The 22,043-nt window shown below is 36.9% G+C and overlaps 1 protein-coding gene across 1 annotated transcript in view; it reads left to right on the top strand.

The window, feature by feature from the left end:
- LOC149088225 (putative G protein-coupled receptor CG31760) overlaps positions 1–22,043 on the top strand; it is a 111,591-nt gene that overhangs the window by 16,949 nt on the left and 72,599 nt on the right. Inside the window, exon 2 of the mRNA XM_089245581.1 lies at positions 21,162–21,278. The gene's annotated coding sequence lies outside the window, so the exon portion shown is untranslated. The remainder of the gene's footprint in view (positions 1–21,161; positions 21,279–22,043) is intronic.

Genomic DNA, 22,043 nt, shown 5'->3' with positions numbered 1-22,043 from the left:
AGTTGTTTTTTTCTAGAAAAGGAAATATTTCTATAACAAGTTCTTTCAGAAGAAAAAGACAAAAAAAAAAAAAAAAAAAAAATGTCCAGCAGAAACATCTTACGTTCGATGTAAGTTGCACTTGATATGTTTCCTTGGCTTATTTTTTCTTCAACGAAAAGGTAAGTTCCACATCCGACCTTAAAAGAAAAGGTTTTCAGCCAACATTAGCTGCCTGACAGAACCATTTTTGAGCGTCGGTGGTGAAATCTTCGAAGGAAAAGGACACCGAGAAGATAACCAAGAATAAGAAAATAAAAAAAATTAAGATTTTTTTTCTTATTCTCTTTTTTGGTTTGAAGATATTTCTGAAGGAAAACTCATCCTAGCAGAGAAAAGAACGAAAGAATGGATAGATAGATACGACGCTGGAGTTTTCGTATAACAGAAAGTTTTGACATATCGCAATCATTTTTTTTCTTTCGTTTTCACTTTTTCTTATATTCTTTTATACTATAAAAAATATCGCGATTAGAAATATCGACTTCGACAAAGGATCTAGCTCGCTTATCCGTTGTCTTTTCTTGTTCCTGTGTATTCGGAATAAAAATTCCTTGACATTTAAGAACTTAAACAAGATTACTCGAAAGACTGGTAATATATTTGGAGATGATTTTAGTAGGAAAATTCATCTCTGTCCGCACGGAGACTCGAACTCTCCCCCCTCCTCGTGTCTCGTTTGCCGGACGAGTGCTCTACCCCTAAGCTATGGAAACAGATAAAATATTTCTTCCTTGTAGCGTATACATACATATGTTGAATGGCTCCATACATGGACGGAGGCAGCAGTTAACTAATAGTTCGTGAATGACATAGGCCACCAGATGGCGACATATATTTAGAGAAAGATGCTCTCTCCACTTGTTAATACAAAATTCCTCGGAAAACCTGTTATGTTTGATGATTTTAGCCTATGTCATTCAAGACCTAATAGTTGATTGCTGCCATCGTCCATGTACGGAGCCATTCAATACATGTAAACGCTTTAAGAAAGAAATATTCTATCTGTTCCCATAGCTCAGGGGGGTAGAGCACTCGTCCGGCAAACGAGAGATTCTTGGGTTCGTGTTTCCGTGGCGGCAGAGATGAGTTTTCTTCTTATATAAAATCATCATCTCCAAATATAACCAGTCTTTCGAGGAATCTTGTTATATTAAAACAAGTGGAGAGGACATCTTTCCCTACATTTAAGAACTTGCCTGAATTTGTCATTTTTGAAGTGTTGTATTTGTGATTGCTCTTACGGAAGTCGTAGATGGAGTCTCATGTTTTATCATGTTCATGTCAGATGTTTACTCTATTTTTAAATGGTGAATTATTATTATTTTTGAATATCAAAACTTGTCTGTTTTTCAGATGAATAAAAGTTTGCGCATGAATACGCACAAAAGCTGTGAGTGCAAACGTTACCCCCATTGAATACAACGTGTTTTTATTGAAGATTTTGTTAATGGACATAAGATGGGATCTAAAAGTTCTCGGACTAATATACTATGAAATGTTTTTATCTGAGATTTCACTCTGATTACATAAATCGGTTTCTGAGAGAAGTATTTTAACAGTGTATCGTGAAGACCTCTGCAGTCCTGAATTCCTTTCACAGTCCCGAACTCACGCCATTAAATTACTATCTTAAAAAGCAAATGCCAGATTTCCTATTCATGCCGTTTCATGTGAATGCTGGTTTTCCCCTGGAATTCGGCAATCTGGGATTTTTCCGATTTTATCTAACATGAGACTATGTAAATTCGGGATTCAGGACATTTGGGACTTTCCGATATTGCTTGACATAAAATGGTGTAAATTCTGAAATCTGGCCATTTTTAACTCTCCGATATTACCAAGCATGAGACGACGTAAGTTCGGGAATAAAGCCATTTGGGACCTCCCGATATTACTCAATATAAAAAGGTATGAATTTGGAAATCTGGCCATCTGGGACTTTCTGATATTACCTTACTGAATTCATGCCATATGAAGTAATGTCAGAAATTCCTAGGTTAAAGTCCCAATTGGGACTGATTCCGAATCCGTTTACATGTTAAGAAATTTGAAAGTTTGAAATTGACATATTCTCGAATTTACGCCGTTTCTGTTAGAAAATATGTATCTGAAAGTTCAAGATGGTCAGATTCCCGAATTTATGCTGTTTCATACAGGTAACATCGGAAAGTTCCAGATGGTGAGATTCCTGAATTTACAACGTTTCTCTCTCATGTTAGATAATATCGACATGATAATAAGTACTAATAAGGACATGATAAGTCCTAAGCATTCAGATTCCAGAATTTACTTCGTTTTATGCAGGGTGGCCGAAAAGTCCGTGTAGAAACTTTAAAAATTCATAATAACCGGAAAAATGACAGAAAGCAGTATGTGTTCCACATGACCATCACCACCACAGGGTATAACACATTGCAAGTGAGTCACAAATCCAGCAACGGCAGTGTGCAGCAGGCCCCCCCCCTACATGGTTTACAACGGTGAACTGGTTGTGGATTAGGAGCGCAAGTTCTTATAACCGTCTCGTTTGAATATTTCCGATGAAGTTTGTCGTCGCAGGGCCACCTATCAGCCGTTTTTTGAGTTATTTTTTTTCTTTCAAAAATTTTTCCTTGACCTAGCGATGCTAACCCTGCAAACCGTTTTTTATTTCGGTTATTTTTCCGGTTTTTATGAATTTTTCAAGTTTCTGCGGACATTTTGCCCCCACCCTGTATTAAGTAATATAGGGAAGTCCTAAGTGGCTATATCCCCGAATTTACACTATTTCACTTATATAATATCGGAAAGTCCCAGATTTTCAGATCACTGCATTCACGCCGTTTCATGTAAGGCCATATCGTTTGAAAGTCCCAAATGGACAGATTTTCGAATTTGAGTCGTTTAGGTTGTATAGGTTAGGTAGTATAAGAAAATTCTAGATTGGCCAGATTCTCAAATTCAAGCCGTTCCATGTTAGATTATGTCTGAAAGTCCCAAATAGATTCCCGAGTTTACGTCGTTTCATGATAGTTAATGTCATGAACATTGCGTCGGTTTCATGTTTAGTAATATAATAAGGATTATGAACACAAAGAGGCAATACCTTTTTCTCCGAAGAAAATGCTGCACTTTGTGAATAGTGTGCGTAAGCGCATTTTCGCGGGGGGGGGGGAGGAGGAGGGGCGGCGCGAGTTTTCTTCTGCGGCCATGGTTCCATACAACCTTATAAAACTTGGCTATAGAAATAGTGATAATTTATTTGTAGCTTTCTTATACCTTGTAAATCATTTATTTGCATCTTCTCTGCCCTGACGACTTCGGCGGTTTTGATGCCGTGATTGTCATATATCTCCGACGCTTTTGTGGCAGCGAAATTTGTGAAAATGGTGTGGAGGTGAAGTTAGTCCAAAATCATACACACAACACACACTAGGGTTCGGATTTTTAGGATTTTGCATAATTTTTTTTAATTGAAATTTATTAAACACAAACACATCTAAGTTAACACAGATGCAAAACATATATTACAGTCTAAAGATTACACCCAAGGGATCGCACGATCCACGTCCAGGGTTCTATAATTTGTATACACTTGACAAGAGACCATTTTTAATATTTGAAATCAAGTTATAACCATGCAATATACATATACACATTGGCTCCAATTTTCAAATCAAATCAAATCAAATTTATTCATTTCCAACATACAGAGATTTAGAGGCCTGTACGGATGATTGAAAATTTACATGATAATTAATGAATAAAATATATAAAGTATACGACATGAACATAAACATAAAAAAAGACACACATACAACATAAAAGAGACAAAATTATCACGTCAAATAAAAAATACGTAAAGATAAAAAATCAAGAACGAAAAAACATACAAAACACAAAAAGGACAAAGTCTTAATGCATGGCGAGAAATGTAAAATAAAACAAAACATTAGATAAAAAGTATATGAAAAAAAAATGAAACTCGCACATACATGAACAAACACAAACAATTTTTTTTAATTGAAAAAATACACATAATTAAAGTGTCAAAGCTAAGTTAAGAATAAATTTTATTGCTCCTCCTAAAGGTAAAAATAAGAGTCTACATCGTCTATTGAAATTAATAATTTGAATAATGATTTTTTTTTAAATGCCGCGTGTGTGGGTATATTTTGTATTTCTAGTGTTAGTGAATTATATAATTTCGGAGCTAAATAATAAAATGTTTACAAAAAGTTTCTCTCCTGAAAGTAGGAACACGGTAAATCATATGAGATCTTCGCTCGGAAACATTATCTTTTAAACTGCATAAGCCGTTATTACGGTTTAAGAACAGAATAATACGAAAAAGAGCATCATGTGGTGTAAAGGAAGTACATTAAGATTTCTAAAAATTATAGAAGAATGAGACTGACCCCGATTCAAAATTTTGAAAACTCTTTTTTGTATTGAAAATAAAGGCAATAAATTAGTTTTATAATCGCCACCCCATATAATTGTACCATAATTTATAAGTGAATGAAACCAAGCATAGTATAGGTCTTTTAAGAAATTGGCGGAAACTGTATTACTCATATAATAAAAATTATATAAAACAAAACGAAGTTTTTTAAGTAGTTCATGGACATGGGATTTCCATTTTAAATTGCTCTATCTACATTTAAACCCAAGTATTTAATACTATTTACTTCTTGAATTGCATCGCAATGACAATGAGGTTGAAAATCACAAGCAAGGGTGTGAAATTTAAGATTAAGATGTAAATAAGATTGCATAAAATTGAAATTAACGTATTTTGTCTTCTGCAAATTTAATTTTAAATCATTAGCATAGAATCATTTTTGAATTAATATTAAATCGTGGTTAATATGATTCTTAAGGCTGTCAAGATCATCACATGAATACATTAATACAGAATCATCGGCATAAGTGATCATGGAACCGTCAAATTCTAAATTACAAAGATCATTAATGAAAATCAGAAAAAGCAAAGGACCCAATGGGGACTCCTCTATTGATATGGGCATAATTACTCAAATTTTCTTTATTTGAAACCAATTTAAAATATGACCTCGAATACCAGCTGAATTGAGTTTTTGAATGAGAATATAATAGTTCACATTGTCAAAAGCCTTTGAAGTATATAAAAATATTGCAACAGTAAATTTGTTCTTGTCAATGCCATTATAAATAAATTTCGAAAAGGCCAAAAGGGCATTTTCAGCACCTCGTCCTTTTATGAAACCAAATTGGTTTTTAGCAAAAAAATTCACAGAATACAAAAAATTATATACAAGATATACGGAAGACTGGATGTTGTGAAGATATTTATTATTTCAGATGTTTATTTTTTAAGGAAGGAAAAAACTCATCTCTGCCTCCACCGGGAGTCGAACCCGGGTCCCTCGATTGCCGGACGAGTGCTCTGACCACTAAGCTACAGAGGAGATAGAGATTTTCCTTCGCTAGAGCGTATATATGCTTTTTTTCTTTTTTCTTGAGTTTTTTCCTTCCTTAAAAAATAAACATCTGAAATAATAAATATCTTCACAACATCCAGTCTTCCGTATATCTTGTATTAACAAGTGGAGAGCGACATTCATGTCATATATATAGCCCTCTGGTGGCTCGTCGTCAATGAGCTATTAGCTGATCGGTTTCACCGTCCATTGCACGGTTCCGTTCGGCATATATACGCTCTAGCGAAGGAAAATCTCTATCTCCTCTGTAGCTTAGTGGTCAGAGCACTCGTCCGGCAATCGAGGGACCCGGGTTCGACTCCCGGTGGAGGCAGAGATGAGTTTTTTCCTTCCTTAAAAAATAAACATCTGAAATAATAAATATCTTCACAACATCCAGTCTTCCGTATATCTTGTATTAACAAGTGGAGAGCGACATTCATGTCATATATATAGCCCTCTGGTGGCTCGTCGTCAATGAGCTATTAGCTGATCGGTTTCACCGTCCATTGCACGGTTCCGTTCGGCATATATACGCTCTAGCGAAGGAAAATCTCTATCTCCTCTGTAGCTTAGTGGTCAGAGCACTCGTCCGGCAATCGAGGGACCCGGGTTCGACTCCCGGTGGAGGCAGAGATGAGTTTTTTCCTTCCTTAAAAAATAAACATCTGAAATAATAAATATCTTCACAACATCCAGTCTTCCGTATATCTTGTATTAACAAGTGGAGAGCGACATTCATGTCATAAAAAATTATATATTCTAATTGAAAGAAGTTTTTCAATAAGTTTAGAAAAAACCAACTCAACAGATCTGGTTGATGTAATTAATTAATAGTCGTTTAAATTTTTTACTACATTTTTCTGCTTTTATTGCATGATTTAAATTGTCATACTCTTTTGGTGGCAATGTATAAAAATTGTTTTTGAGTGACGGTTTTAGATTCGGCTTTATGACTTCATACTGGATTCCAGTTTGTCTGTTTTATTTTGAACCAGGCAGGGTTTTTCCCGAATAAATAATAACATTTTGTAAAGGCAAAGTTTATGAGTATTGAATCATTATTGAAGTCTTGGATCATGGAGTTTTATTCGGATGTATTATTAATTACTTTCTGCAAAGCATTATGATTTTGCATATTTCGTTATTTTTACGCAGTAGAACATTTTTCGTGATTTTCAGTAATTTTAATGTATTCCTTGCGATGTTTCCAGAACTTAAGGTGACATAATTGAATATTTTACACAGCATTATTTTGAATATGTCAGTAGAATAATTAATAGAATCCCTCTGCCCTCCCCCCGCCCCAAGTTCACACTTCACTAGCTTCATTTCCCACAATGGGCAATTTTTCGATGGTATTAGAAATGAATGGCAATTTTACTTACCCATTGGTATCATTTTTGGCAATGATTAGCGATTTTACGGTGATATTAGCAATAATTGTCAATTATATTCGGCATCGTTTTTGACAGTGATTGGCGGTTTACCGTAATTTCCTTGAGGAAATATGGTCAGCCTATTTATAAAGGCCTATGTTTAGGTTTTTATGGCATGTTTTCAAATTTTTTAGAGCATAAATGGATTTTTTGTGGAGCATATTTTGTCGGTTTTTAGGCCATAAAAATCCTAGCCCTACTAATCAATATGTAGACGTACATATGAATATGTATATTCTACTCACCGCAACGTCCCCGAAAAATCCCCGACGCCCATTTTTTTGAACTGTAACAGAGAGAAAAAAACAAATGGAATATATTTTGAATATGCCAATTAAGTTTATTTCATAGAAGTTTCGACGATAGAAAATTTAATTAGGAATCATTCGAATTAGGAGGGAACCATTTCTAGAGGAAAAACGAGGATCTCGCGATCACCCGAATTGATTCCCTCAGGGTAAATTATTCAATGCCGTTAAAAGCATCTCTAATGCCCTCAAGAATAGGACTTAAATGAATGCTGACGCCGAAGATGTCATTCCTTCCTCCGAAATAAAACTAACAATAAATATTGAAAATTTCGAACAAAAACGTAAATTCGAATTTCCTAGAATTCTTTGCCCCCGAAGGAGGAGATTCTTCCCATTCTCTGACTTCGCGGGGATATATTATTATTATTATTACCCGTTTGTTACTATCATTCCCAAGAAATTCTGCTGATGATAGTAATAATAATAACGATAATATTTTCAAGAATTCCGAAACTTATCTAATTTAGGTCGTTATATTTGAATTCGACTTTTCTGAATGTGTGTGTGCGTGCGTGAATTTGCGTTTTGGAAATACTTTTATTTCAAGAAATGGTACGATGAACTGTAATAATATTCTCTACGGCTCGAATTCCTTGCATACAAATTTCAGTGACGAATGTTTCGAAAATTATTAATGAGTACCGAGAATAATTATACACAAAACGCGTCGTTTAGTAATGCCATTCAGTATTCGTGTCAAGTTTTTTTGTAGGTAAGGATCGCGACGGAATAATGTACTGTAATTCCCCAGTAAATAGAACGGAAGACATACTAACATTGAAATGGAATTTAACTTACCGTTCAAGTTTTCTTTGAGAATTACAGAACTTAAGTTACGAGACATTAGACACTGCATGGCCGCCGCAAGGGTAGGGCTGACAGGTCTCCAGCCCGCGGGAGCCTGGAACAAATCTCAATAATTTTGGGTTTTTTTACACTATAAATTTACTGTGCAGGGATTCGTCCAAGTTCTCAAACTAGGAGCCTGAATCTAAGATGTGGAGGGGGCGGGGGAGCGATGATACTATTATGGAGCAGAATTTTAATTTTTAAACTGTATTAAATCAAATTCTTATAAGAAATACATAAAAAATTCCCATAAGAAATACATAAAAAATTCCCATAAGAAATACATAAAAAATTCCCATAAGAAATGCATAAAAAATTCCCATAAGAAAAAAATGAATTCTCATAAGAAAAAAAAAGAATTCTCATAAGAAAAAAAAAGAATTCTCATAAGAAAAAAAATGAATTCTCATAAGAAATGCATAAAATTTTCCATCCAATAAGAGCAATTGTTGTGAAACGTAACGTGTACACACGTTACTGTCCTCGTGTAAAATATCGCTAAATAAAGAGTTTTTCCACCCCTTATTGGCTTGTCATTTCTGCATCTTCATTTACCCTCCAGTTTTGAATCACCCTGTACATATATATATATATATATATATATATATACCGCCCAATAATTACACACGTGATTCCTTTTAAAAAAACTGATATGGAAAAGTATTTTGAGTTTTTGAATTGACTCATATATAATTAATGAGTAATAACGCTTTAAAAATGACGTCACTTAAAATCATGCCAAATTCACCGAACGTACACCAAACGCATAACTTGGTGTTTTTTTAAACTGAACAATGATATAACTTTAAAAATCAAAAAAGCAAACCAGTTTTTACGAAGGTTTTTTAACAACTGGCTGTTGTGAAGATATATTTTGGAAAGAGAGAAAACAATCAACTGCCCCTGCGGGGAATCGAACCCACGTCCTTTCACTTTCCGGGTGAACGCACTAGACTACAGAGGCACCGAATCTCTCAATCTTTCCTTGGAGCTCGTGTACACTGAAAGGGACCGTACATGGAAGGCCGGACCAGACTCAGGCCAAGCTCACAACTGCTGACGCTGCCACTAGGTCTAGGGCGTTCGCCCGGAAAGTGAAAGGACGTGGGTTCGATTCCCCGCAGGGGCAGTTGAATTTTCTCTCTTTCCAAAATATATCTTCGCAACAGCCAGTTGTTAAAAAACCTTCGTATGGTAGCGGAGAGTGACGTCATCCCATTTAGGAAAAAAAAACAAATTAACTCGATCGACACGAAAGTTTTGCATTCGATTTCCACAATTGAATAAAATATTTTTTAAAGTCATGTTTGAAAAATCGACCTCAAGCGTCATGACACCCCTTAAATGAATAAAGTATGTCCAACAATTTTGAGAGGAGATTTTTTCCAGTTCCGATTCGGAAGTATTGGAAGATTTACATGTTGCATCACAGCTTTTGATTGTAATTCTGCACTAAGCTAACTTGATTAACACATTAAGCATAACGAATGAAATCGATCTCAGTTATAAATTGTCACGCTGAAGTCTAACAATTACAGTTTAAAATTTTTACGGCATCTCATTTACGTTATGAATGTGCGTATGAAACAGTGGGTCTCTAATCAAAACCATATTTAGAACGACAAACAGTAAAGACATGGCTTTCAATTTAAAAATTGAGTTCGGCATGATTTTTTGGAAAAAATTAAACGAAATACGTATAAGAGCAACTCAAAAGGGCGGCAACATCCTATAAAGCGTCTCTGTAAAGAGGACCCCCCCCCCTTATAAATGCGCCTCCTTTCCTGACATGACAAGAACAATTATTTTTAATTGGTCATTTGCTTTGATGCGGCTTTGACCTAATTGGCCCTTGCGCCACAAAAATCAAAATCCTGATCTAAACGTTGATCTGATGAAATGACCAAGTTCTACACGAATCATGCAAGCTTGAATAAATTTCGAAGTTGTCCAAAACTTTCTGGTTGTATAAGCTGGTGAAAAAAGTAAAAATTTATTATTAACATTTCAGTTTGATAAAAATTAATTGCAATAAAAAGGAAATGCAAAATCTTCATTGCAACATGTAGAAATCAGTATGAAAATGTAACTCGATGAATAATCAATAGAAAAAAATCCGAAACCCCTTTTATGAATATGTCAAGTCATAAAATGACCAGTTTGATTAAAAGTTTCTGATTGAATAGTTGTTATTATTGTACAGTTTCGACAAGTCACCTTCGTTAAGTTACCATTTTTGCAATCTTCGTTGAAGTTTTTTTACAAGTAACTGCTTCGATGAAATTTTAAAATAACTCAAAAAAATATTGCCCTGTTTTATTGATCAACATGTAATCTGATTAAAACGACAGCTTAGGAAAACGATCGCGCACTACGTACGCTCTGTATGCACCTTCTCTCAAAATATTTAACTCGAGAGTGAAAGAGAACAAATTACCATATTTTAGCAAAAAAAGGTGTTGATTTGGCTAAAAAAAATTTCTAGTAGATCTCAGATGGCTAACACTCTACAAAGCTGGTGATAAAAGTTTGCCAATATAGTGGATGAAGCTAACACGTAATTGATACTTAAGCTACTGTTATTTGTTCTCGCATTGTACGTCTGCTACCGAGAGATATCATCCTTGAAAAAATAGAAAGTAGGTGCATCTGGAACGTACACACCAAAAGCCGGAATGATGACCTCAAAAACTGTAGGAATATATCTCCGTATTACTGAGCCATACCAAGTGAGGGCAAGACAAATACAGTCGTACCATCACTAGAACCGAGATGAATGATCCAGATAACCTAAAAATAAAGCCGTGTGATTTGTTGGATTTTGACAGGACCCTTCCCGCGTGAGAGCACTGAACTTCCAATCACTCTTTAAAATTACACCTAAATCCATTACCATGCTCTTTTTTTCTATAACTGTTGCATCTACAGTATAATCGTAAAACAATAGATGCAATTTTTGCTTGAAATGAAACGACGATGCACTTGGAAACATTCAAAATCTAGATTATTGTCACCTCACAAATCATTCAGACGGAATATATTATTTTGAAGAGCCAAGCTATCTTCCATGGATTGAATTGATCGATGAAATTTTAGGTCATCTGCTAACATGAGGCAACAGCTATTTTGAAGGTAAGTCATGTACAAAAAATGAGAAATAGTAACGAACCAAGGTTGGATCCACTGAGGAACACCAACCGTGATTGCATATGGAGTGTGATGACGTGCTTTTTCTCTACGGAAGGTCCATCAACATAATATTTTCCGGATATTTCTCAGGCAAATTCATTTCAATAGATGAAATTTCTTTTCCTTTTTCGACACTCAATATTTTGACAGATTTCTTTCGTTTTCTTTCTGCCTTTCAAATATTGAATCAACACGGGAAATAAAATATTTTCAAAATCATTTTATTGAATCTCTGCCACGATAGGCAATAAACAAGTTGTCCAACAACGTAGATCGATATTTTATGGCGTCGAAAAAATTGAATGGTACTCAATTTTTTTTGGTGCGTATATATACGGTAGATGCGATAAATCAGTTATTATGTTATAATCGCTAATCTTCTGGGTAAGTTTGATGAATTTATCACTTTTACCAGTGATTATTCATAACATCCAAGTGTCGTTGGTAAATTTGATAAATACTAAAAAATTATCACTTCTAAAAAACCGATGATTCTGCATAATACACGAGCATCCTTCATAAATTTGATAAGTACTGAAAATATTATCACTTCAGCCTGTAATTATGCATGATACCCAAGCTATTGCCATCACTCAACTCACTTGGTCATTTATACTGTCACTCACTCATACAGTCAATCGCACCCACTTGGTTACTCGTACGGTTACTCACTCACTCATTCACTTATATGGTTCGCCTAATCACTTGGCTACTCACATAGCCAGTCACTCATACGGTCGCTCACCCACTGTATAGTCACTCACTTAACCACTTGGTGACTCACACGGTCAGGGAAGTCAAAATGTCAGGTGCGAAATTTCCGAGGACGAAACGTCGGAGTCAAAATTTCCGGATCCCAAACGGAAGACATACTGATGACGGCAAAAAAACACGTATATTGATCTGTTTGAAACACCTATTCCATATTTATGGGCAGTATTAGCAATATTAGACGGGAAGGGATAACCGTCCAGGCGTTTGCATGAAATATTGGCTTTATCGGCACTAATTTTTATCTGCAGGGAGTGGTGAGAGTGAATTACGTTACGCTATTCAGCCCTTTGAAACTTTGCCAATGACCCAACAACAGCTTAGCAACGATTACATGCCATCGCGTAAATGCTACTTACGCTCACGTAACACGATGGTGCCGTGAAGCCAACATTTTAGAGCACGATCAATCTCTTCACCGGCCATCAAATAAGTACAGTATATCTCTCGAGATTTACCTACTTCTCGCGTGTCTTCCTATGTACAGGGTGTCCTGTAAGTGCTGATGCGGCCTTTATCTCATCAACCGTCCGTCGTAGAGGTATGATTCCAATTTAGAACATGCACAAAACGTGTTCAAGATTCACACTGTACCAGTTTTGAGAGACAAAATACAGTGTGTAACAAAATAAGAAATCTAAATTTTTATACGGTACCCCCCCCCCCGTCTTCTAACTTCCATTTAAAAAGTTGTTGCCCTATCTCTCCTGAGGCCAACAAATTTTTCTTCCAAGTTTCTAACTGCAATATTCGCTGTGATATTCGAATTCAAAAATCGGAGAAAAGTTGGGAAAGGGCAGCACAAATGAGGGGAAGGAGCTTCGTCCGTTAGTTTCTGCTGTTGTTTCATAATTGTCCCCCGAATTTTGAACTCAAATATCAGCGAATATTGCACTTCGAAACATGGAATTTTTTCCGTCGGCCTCAGGATATACAGGGCAGCAACTTAAATTGGAAGTTAGAGAAAAGGGGGATCGTAAAAAAATTTAGATTTCTTATTTTGTGACACACTGTATTTTCACTCTCAAAACTGGCACAGGGCAATTTTTGAGCATTTTTTCAATTGGAATCATATCTTTTCAACGGACGTTCGGTGAGATAAAGGCCGTATTAGTACTTACTGGACACCGTCTATAGTAAAATACATTCGGGCAATATGGAAGACTAAATTTTCTCTGCCTTCAGGTACCGCCTCCAAGTAGAGGTGCCGACATGAAGAAAACATTGAGGGGGTGCTGAAACTTGCTGGTTGTCCCGTATATACGGGACTCAAACAAGTACGCAGAAGAATGAAGGCGTATTGTGCATTGTTTTTTTCAGAAATTATTGAGGAGGTGGGCTCAGCCCTGTTACAAAATTTATTGGATGGCTTAAATGGCCTCAGCTCCTAGGTGTTGGTGGCTATGCCTCCAAGTGGAACAGTGATGAACAAATTCAAAGTGATCCCCCCCCCCACCCCACCCCGGATGCAATAGAGTCAGTGTCACTCGGTTGTCACCCGTCATCACGGCTGCTATAGGAATTTGTTTTTCCCCACTTTCAGAATTTACTTAGGCAAGTTTTCAAAATTGTTTATTAACTATTGGAAATGTGCCCAATAATTTGGAACTAGGCTCAAAATGCACTTGATTGCATAAAAATTGCACTTTATTGTGCTGTGCTCATTTTTAGCCAGCGATTCTCTTTGGTTACCGTAGCTTGGGCGTCAGTTGGCCGTGGCTCGGCTCGTTCCTCTTCAGACCACACACCACGTGTTGCCCGTGTTGCTGCCGTATGCTGACTACTAGCTTAAATAAGACAGTTTATTTTCTATTGATCTTTTGATTAGAATACGAAACAAAATAATAAAACAAGCGTGTCAGTGTGGTCTCACCAGCGTATACGTCGACGTTTGCGTCTCTCAGCTCCGAACACATCGTCAGAGGGCGCTTTTATCTTAGGGGCCGTTCAAGTATAACATAAGCAAAATTTTAGCCTTTTTTGACCCCCCCCCCCACTTGTCAGCAAAATTTCGTCATCAGCTCTGCCCCTCTGAATCCTAACTCGTATTTTCATAAGGGGTGGTTGATGACGTAAGCATTATTCAAACCCCCTCCCCCCCCCCCATCGATGATGACGTAATACTTGAACGGCCCCTTACCGAGAGAGATGGACGTCTTCCTTCCTACAATACTATAACGGTCGTATATTCACCGACAGATTTTAAACTTCAATTGTGTGTGTGCAGGTTAACTACTTGCAGCGTTTCTGATGATAAATAAAAAAGGCAATACATTTGAACATAAAACAATCATGGTATCTTCGCTAGAATGGAGTTATGGTTGCAAATTCATTTCACGAGTGGGTATTTGCCACCAGTTGCAAAAATGATCTGTGTATATGCCGCTGCTGGAAACTTGAGTGATGTGAAACTGGACCGAGAGATGGTCACAGATCACTTAAGTAACTAGCGGTGCAGTTTCACACCACTTAAGTGGCCCACGACACATTTACAGATCATTTTCATCACCCGCGGAAATACATATCTGTAAGTGAGCCGCTGGCCACTTAAGTGATGTGGAACTACACCTCGGGCCAGTTAGGTGATTTGGAAATGCGCTGCGGGACACTTCGATTATTCAGAAATGTGCCACAGGCCACTTAAGTTATCTGAAAATGTGCCGCAGGCCAATAAGTGAGCTGAAAATGTGCCACAGGCCAATTAGGGAGCTGAAAATGTGCCGCAGGATAATAAGAAAGCTGAAAATGTGCCGCATGCCAATAAGGGAGCTGAAAATGTGTCACAGGCTATTTGGGTGATCACGGTATGCACTGCGGGGAACTTGAATGATCTGGAAATGTGCCGCGGGACATTTTAGGGGTGTGGAACTGCACTGCTGGTCACTTAAGTGATTTGGAAGTGTGATGCAGGCCGCTGGATTGATCACGATATGTGCAGCAGGCCACTTGAGGGATCATATGCACCGCTGGGAGCTTTAATAATATGGAAATGTGCCGAGAAACACTAGTGATCTGAAAATGTACCGAAGGAGACTAGAGTGATCTCGAACGTTGCGGCAAATTACTTATCCTTAAAAATATGCAGCAGATCACGTAAGTGATGTAGGAATGTGCCTCGGACTGCTTAAGTGATGTGGAAGAACCGCACCATGGAGTCACTTAAATGATCTAGGAGTATGCCACGGGGTCACATGAGATCTGAAAATGTGCCGCGTGCCTGTTAAGTGCCCTGGAACCGTGCCGCGGTCTTTCAAATGATTTGAGAATATGCCACCGGGCCACTCAAGTGAAAAGAACTGCACCGCGGGTCACTTAAATGATTAGGAAAAATGTGCACCGGTTAGTTCCTGTTTAAAACATTAGGTTTTAGTATGCGGAGGGGGGGGGGCATCGAGGGCAACACTTGGCCCGCGGGCCATGCGTCGAGTTCGTGTATGATATACCGTATCTCGCAAAGAACATCAATAAAATGGAAGCGTACGTGTTACATTACATTACAAAAAAAGACGGCACAGCAGCGGATGAGCTTATCTTCCTTTTATTATAGCGAAGGTAATGGTCATTTGCCATGCACTTTCGATTCGCTCTTCGCAGCCATTTGACGATGTCGGAATAAGAATCGCGTGCGGAGTTGCCGAGCCGCAAGGCGCATGAAATATCGGTTTTTTAACCCCTAGGTAAAAACACACACGCCAATCAATACAAGGGTTTTGTGCTTTATTTCGTTCATTCACAGATCGATTGAGTTCTCGAAATAGATCTTTTTATGGTGATTTCCTAAATTAGGAGCTTTAAAACGTAAGAAACGAGGGTGGGAAAAAAAGGACATCACTCTTTTTTTTTTATATTTCTTATGACCGCACAGCAAATATTGATTGGTCATTGATCGGTAACTCCGCTGTGGATCAAGTCTCTGGGAATCCTTTGTGGCCACGTGATGAATGTCGCTCGAGCCCCGACTCGAGGTCGGGGTGTGATTTTCGCTGAAAGGAACATCCACGCGTGTTGCCTCATTCAAGTGTTTTGTATTTGTTATTACTGGGTGTGTGATGATTACGTGAAAGGTTTGTGGTTTCATTTTTTTTCTTGAGGTTCAATCTCTCTCTCTATCGATTCATTTTAATTATCAGTTAAATATTATAGTAATTATTAATAGTACAGTATACACACGTGCTAATGTTTTTCACTAAAATGCTTTTTCCTCAAAACACTAAGTTCTTTGTTAGATAAGGAACATTTTATCGAACACCACTCATTCAAATGTCTTGAAACTTTGTGTGTCTCTCAACACTATGGTATTATACACAGGGGGGTTCCGTAATTAAAAGACGCTATTTTAAAGTGACCTACAGGCGAAACCAATCATCAGAAAATTGTGAAATTATGTGGAGGACTTGGTGAAGTGATGGGAATTTGTTTCGGGGGGGATTAATTGCACACACCAGAGGGTGTTTTATTAAGAAACGACACATTTAGGCAGACGTTTACAATTTTAACAATTGTTAAACTTTTACATTTGTTACTGCAACAAAACATGTTCCACATGATAGCCATCATTTTCAGCTACCATGTGAAATCGCAAGATGGCATGTTCCACAACTGACCGAATTGTGTGCAGGGGCACGTGGTATGAAATGCTGCCTTTAAGGTGAAGGGGATTGCACGGCTTACCAGACGTTTCAAATGCCCCCAAAGCCAAAAATCGCAAGGAATAAGGTCTGGGGGAAAGCCATAGATTAGGGAAGTGCTGGCTGATGACACTTTCTTCTTTAAAATGTGTTTAAGAACATTCTTAACACATACTGCAATGTGTGGAGGAGCTCTGTCTTGCATAAAGATTGTGTCTGCAAGACAGTGACGTGCTTGCAAAGCCGGAACAATTTCATTCTGTAACAGCAATGCATATCTCTTCCCGGTGAACATGTCACTGGACCTATAGAACGTAACTTCTGTAGTAGTCGTAGAAGTAGGAACCAAGAATAAATGCTGCAATAAATCCACACCATACCGTCACTTGTGGTGAATGCAAGCGGATTTTCTGGTTCCCAAATTCGGCAATTGTGAGTATTGACTGCACCATACGAGTGAAAATGCGCTACGTCTGTCCAGAGGATATTCCAAGACTATTTTGAATCGACCTCAACGCGAGCTAGAAACTGCAGTGAGAAACGGAGTCGAGCGTCATAATCATGTGGAAGCAACCGCCGCACAAAGTGAAAGTTTGTACTGATAATATCGGAGGATATTTCGCATGATCTTATGAACAGTTGAAAGTAGACTATCCAACGCCTGTGGCACAGGCATTGGAGAATTTGAAGCTGAACCAGCAGCTTCCTCTTCCAGGACGAACAGCCAACGATCCCGTGGTTTCGAATTTCGTTATCATCCTCCGAAGGTTTTAACATTCATCGGACCTTTTCGAATCCTCTTCCAAGGCCGATATTTCCGTAGAGCAGTTACTGCAGAATTGCTGTTTTGGTGAAACAATTTACCAAGAAAGCGCGATCTCGTAAGTTATCGTCATTGTGAGCAGCAAACACATTGAGAAACAAGATCTCCCCGCGAATGTTTCTAGGTTTTATAACAGCTGCTGCGTGACATCACATAAATTTACATGTTTACTACAGGTATTCAAAGTGAAACGCCCTCTGGTGGCGACATATGCAACTATTTTTTTTGCCCCCTCAAACAAATTCCCATCACTTTATGAAGTCTTCCACACAATTTCACACTTTTCTGATGACTGGTTTCGCCTGTAGGCTACTTTAAAATAAGGTCTTTTAATTATGGACGCCCTGTACTTTAACACGAGCTTGTAGGATTTTAATTGTTGGTTATATTTTTCTTGAATTTCAACTCCAACAACATGCAACTTTTTCAAAAATCATAAAAATTTACCCATGTTTTGTGCCATAAAAATGTTTTAAATAACTTTAATAAGAAAATCCTCATGTTAAAGTATATAACACCATAGTGTTGAGACATTTGAATGAGTTGTGTTCGAAAAAAATGTTCCTTGTTTAAAACAAAAACTTAGTTTTGAGAAAAAAGCATTTTAGTGAGAAAAACATTAGCATGTATATAATGCGTGCCAGCAGTTTATATTAAAATATTTTAAAAATATTTTTAGTACAGGTAGAACAAAAACTTTAACACAGTTAGACGCAGAAAATTTCATAGTATTTAAAAATTGAAAAATTTAATTGGAAAATGTGGTTTTTTTTGGAAAATTTATATGCACTAACCCCCTTAACATATTGCAGGCAAATAATCCTTTTTTTTATGTACACGCATTGTGAAAACCTAGAAACAACAAATTCCTCCAGCCGCGACCCGAAATCATCAACAGAATTACCTTCGCGACCCATGGGACTGTTTGTTTTTCGAAATTACTGAAACCAGTGACCCAATACGTGCATTTATTACAGCACCGTTAATGGAGTTTTGTTGCGAGTCAAGTTTTTCATATGTGACTCATAGCTCAAGAATCTCTGGCTGTGAGTGGATTTGAATGACCTCTCCAAGAAACTCCCGGGAATCAAATTTCGATAGTGGCCTTATAGCTCAAAAAGCCCTGGCCGTAAGGCCGGGATTACAATATAAAAGTTTGATAAACGTTCATTTATAAAACTTGAAAAATTTAACCAATAAGCGCATTGGTTACATTCGAGCAAATGCAACCGGTGATCTTATTAACCGGTTGAATTTTCTAGTTTTATAAAAGGACTTTTACCAAACTTTTACAGTGTAATACCGGCATAAGTGAATTTTAACAAACCATCTCGGAAGCCCCTGTGACCCAAGTTTGGGTCGTGACCCGCAGAACCCCTGCTCTAAAGTAAACGAATGCTGAAACACGTGATGAAATGCTTGAAAGATTCCGTATCAAAAGAAAAGCGCGTGCAATTTTCTCATATGAAATGGCTGGTAACCGGTACATTTCGGGAATGAATGTCATGAAACAGTGTATGTTTCCGTAAAACGTCTCGAACGAATATCCCGTAAAGAGATGGCTACATCCACATTCTGAAAATTTGAAAGTCTGTTCTTTTTTCTATGGGATCCTATAGCTGCTGTTTGAATTTGAAATTCCAACTTGGTCCGATTTTTCGAAAGTGTTGAAAGAGTAGATGAAAATGTGCCGTATATTTTCAATGCCGCATTGTTTTTATTTACTCCAGCAATAAATTGAGATATGATCTCAACTTCTTCTTTAATCGCGGACTGTGTTTCCTTTCGAGGCCACTCATTTTGAAAAGGGAGAAATATGAAACATTCTCTTTACTCTCTCTCAGCACTGGCTTACCACAGATTTGATTTCTTTTTCACACGCACCGTAATGGTTAAAATTCCTTTTTTTTTCTAACAAAAGCCATTGAAGAACAATCTTTCTTCCTCAAAAGTTCAGGAAATTTGAAACCGATTTTACAGGATCATTTTTGCAACGTTATGTACCTTTTCGTTGATTTTCAGGAACTTGTTTTTGAATTCGTTATAACGGATTTTTCATTTCGTAATATCGGAATTCGCAATACATTATTTCTTTTGTAAACTAAGGATGTATTTAAGAATCGGAAAAGTTTCTGTCACAACGAGATTTTCGCCATAACGATATTCAACTGTAATTATGAGCGCGTGAGGATTATGTGCACAATTATTGCGCATATGGAATTTTTCGTTCGGAACTATGCGAATGATGTCGGCCGTGCTGAAAATGTGAATGGTGAACGTTAATGTGTCGGAGAGAGTATCTCCTCATTACAGAATTGCTGGTGAGACCTCTATTTGATAAGTTTTTAATTCGGTTTCAACAGGTTCCAATGGATTTCTTCAAAATGTCTATTTCTCCTTACTCCTGTCGCGTGTGATATGATCTATCCATTCCGGTACCCTGATTTAACAGCTTTGGGTTATATTCTCTAGGTCTAGAATTTATTAAAAGTATTTATGTTACGGTAAATGTGATAAATCGATAATATTATGCATAATAACTGGTTAGTATGCATAATCGAAAATAGTCTCGGTAAGTTTGATAAGTTTATCACTTTTACCGATGGTCATGCATAATACGCAATCATCGTTGCGAGGTTTGATAAATACTAAAAAAATAATAATACCCATAATATCCTATTGTAATTAGTGAATTATATAATTGTCAAAAATTCTTTAATGAGTATATCGAGGGGTCCAGTTGTAGAATTCGTTAAATAAGAGTTCGTTTTATCGAGGTCTGATTGTAGAATTTGCTAAATAGAAGTTTGTTATATTGGGGTCTGATTGTATATATGCACAAAAACCATATAAACATTTTGAATTGGATTGGAGGAAAATTGTTAAATTATTTGAATTAAATTAATATTTAAAAAAGTTAGAGAAACATCTTTTTTTCCACTTCTTAACACAAGATATACAGAAACTGGCGGTATGTAGAGATGTTGATATTTTGGAAAGCGAATTTAATATCTGCCCCCACAGGGATTCGAACCCCGGTCTCCCGAATGCCGGACGAGTACTCTACCAAGTGAATGCTTAGTTGTTAGACGACGTATACGAGAGACCGGGATTCGAGTTCCTGTGGGGAAAGATGTGTGTGAAAGAAAAAAATTCCAGCATCAATAAAAATTCAGAATAAGTGAAAGAAATAGTTCCAGAATTTATGAAAAAAAATTCAGAATCTCAGAGTTAATGAAAAATTCCAAATCCCAGAATTGATGAAAATTTCGAAATTCAGAATTGGGGGAAACTCAGAATTTATGAAAGAAATAATTCTAGAATTATATGCCTTTCTAAATGAAAAAATGCAGATTTCCAGAATTTTTTCTTTCTAGATAGAAAAAGCAGATTTCCAGAATTGATAAAAATTTAGAATAAATAGAAGAAATTGTCAAGTGCTGGTCCCGGTGCGACCGCACCTGTCGCCCACCCCCCAAGGGCAGCTCTGCGTTAAGTATACCAATCGTTTAACTTCTCAACGGATGCAGGTGCATTAAACGTACGTCAAGTGCACAATCGGTATAATATGCGACTTTCCGTAATATTCACTGATCAATATTTCACGCCATCTTTCGTTTTGAAATTGCATCAAAAATTTTAAGATACTTTTTTTTTCCATTCCGTAGATCATTGAAATTTCCCATCATCCCATACCACATAGAAAAATGAAGGAACTAAAGCCGCAAATATGAACTCGTAACCATTTCCATTGGTCGATATTCGGGAAGATTTTTCTCAAAAAGGTAAGCCTGTATTTCATTTGATATATTAATAAACTATTGCCAACAATACACTATGTGTTACAGTAAATATGGAAGAAAGGTTAATTATGTACAATTGTGCACCAATCATCTCGGTAAGTTTGATAAATTTATCACTTACCGGCGATTATGCCGGTATTAATACTTAAGCATAATTGGAAAATTTGAGAAATACTAGAAATTTATCCCTTTTACTGGTGATTATGCATAATGCTGTAGTGCAATTGGTGACATGAATATGAAAAAAAATTCCCAAATGAGTATATCTGTCTGATTTTAGAATTCGTTAAATAGGACATTTTTACATAGAGGACTGATTGCATGCGCACAGAAACTTGTAAAAATTCGTTAAATCGAAGAATTTGTTGAATGGGAATACATCGTATTGGGGTACGATAGTAACATTTGTTAAATGAGAGTCCGTTCTATCTGGGTATAACCATAAAATTTGTTAAATGAGAAGATCCTTATATCGGGCATGATCGTAAAATTTGTTAAATCAACAAATAGTGCATATGTTAAATAAGAGTTTGTTGGTAGTTTTGTTATATCGAGCTCCGGTATCAGAATTCGTGAAACAGGGGTTGATTATAGGAGTTTCTTCGGGGGTTGTTTGTAAAAATTCTTTAAATCAGACTGGCCTCACAAGTTCGGCCATCTAAATGATAATTCTTATCACGACAATTGGACTGATTTATCATATTTTCAATACAAAATGACAAATTATGCATAATACCCAGCAAATGT

Source organism: Pholcus phalangioides, unplaced genomic scaffold, assembly GCF_987345545.1.
Source record: "Pholcus phalangioides strain wild (caught in Gottingen) unplaced genomic scaffold, Ppha-v1.0 ptg000003l_1, whole genome shotgun sequence".
NCBI lineage: Eukaryota > Metazoa > Arthropoda > Arachnida > Araneae > Pholcidae > Pholcus > Pholcus phalangioides.
The sequence above is the reverse complement of the archived record's forward strand: the minus strand, read 5'-3'. Positions and strand labels throughout refer to the sequence as shown.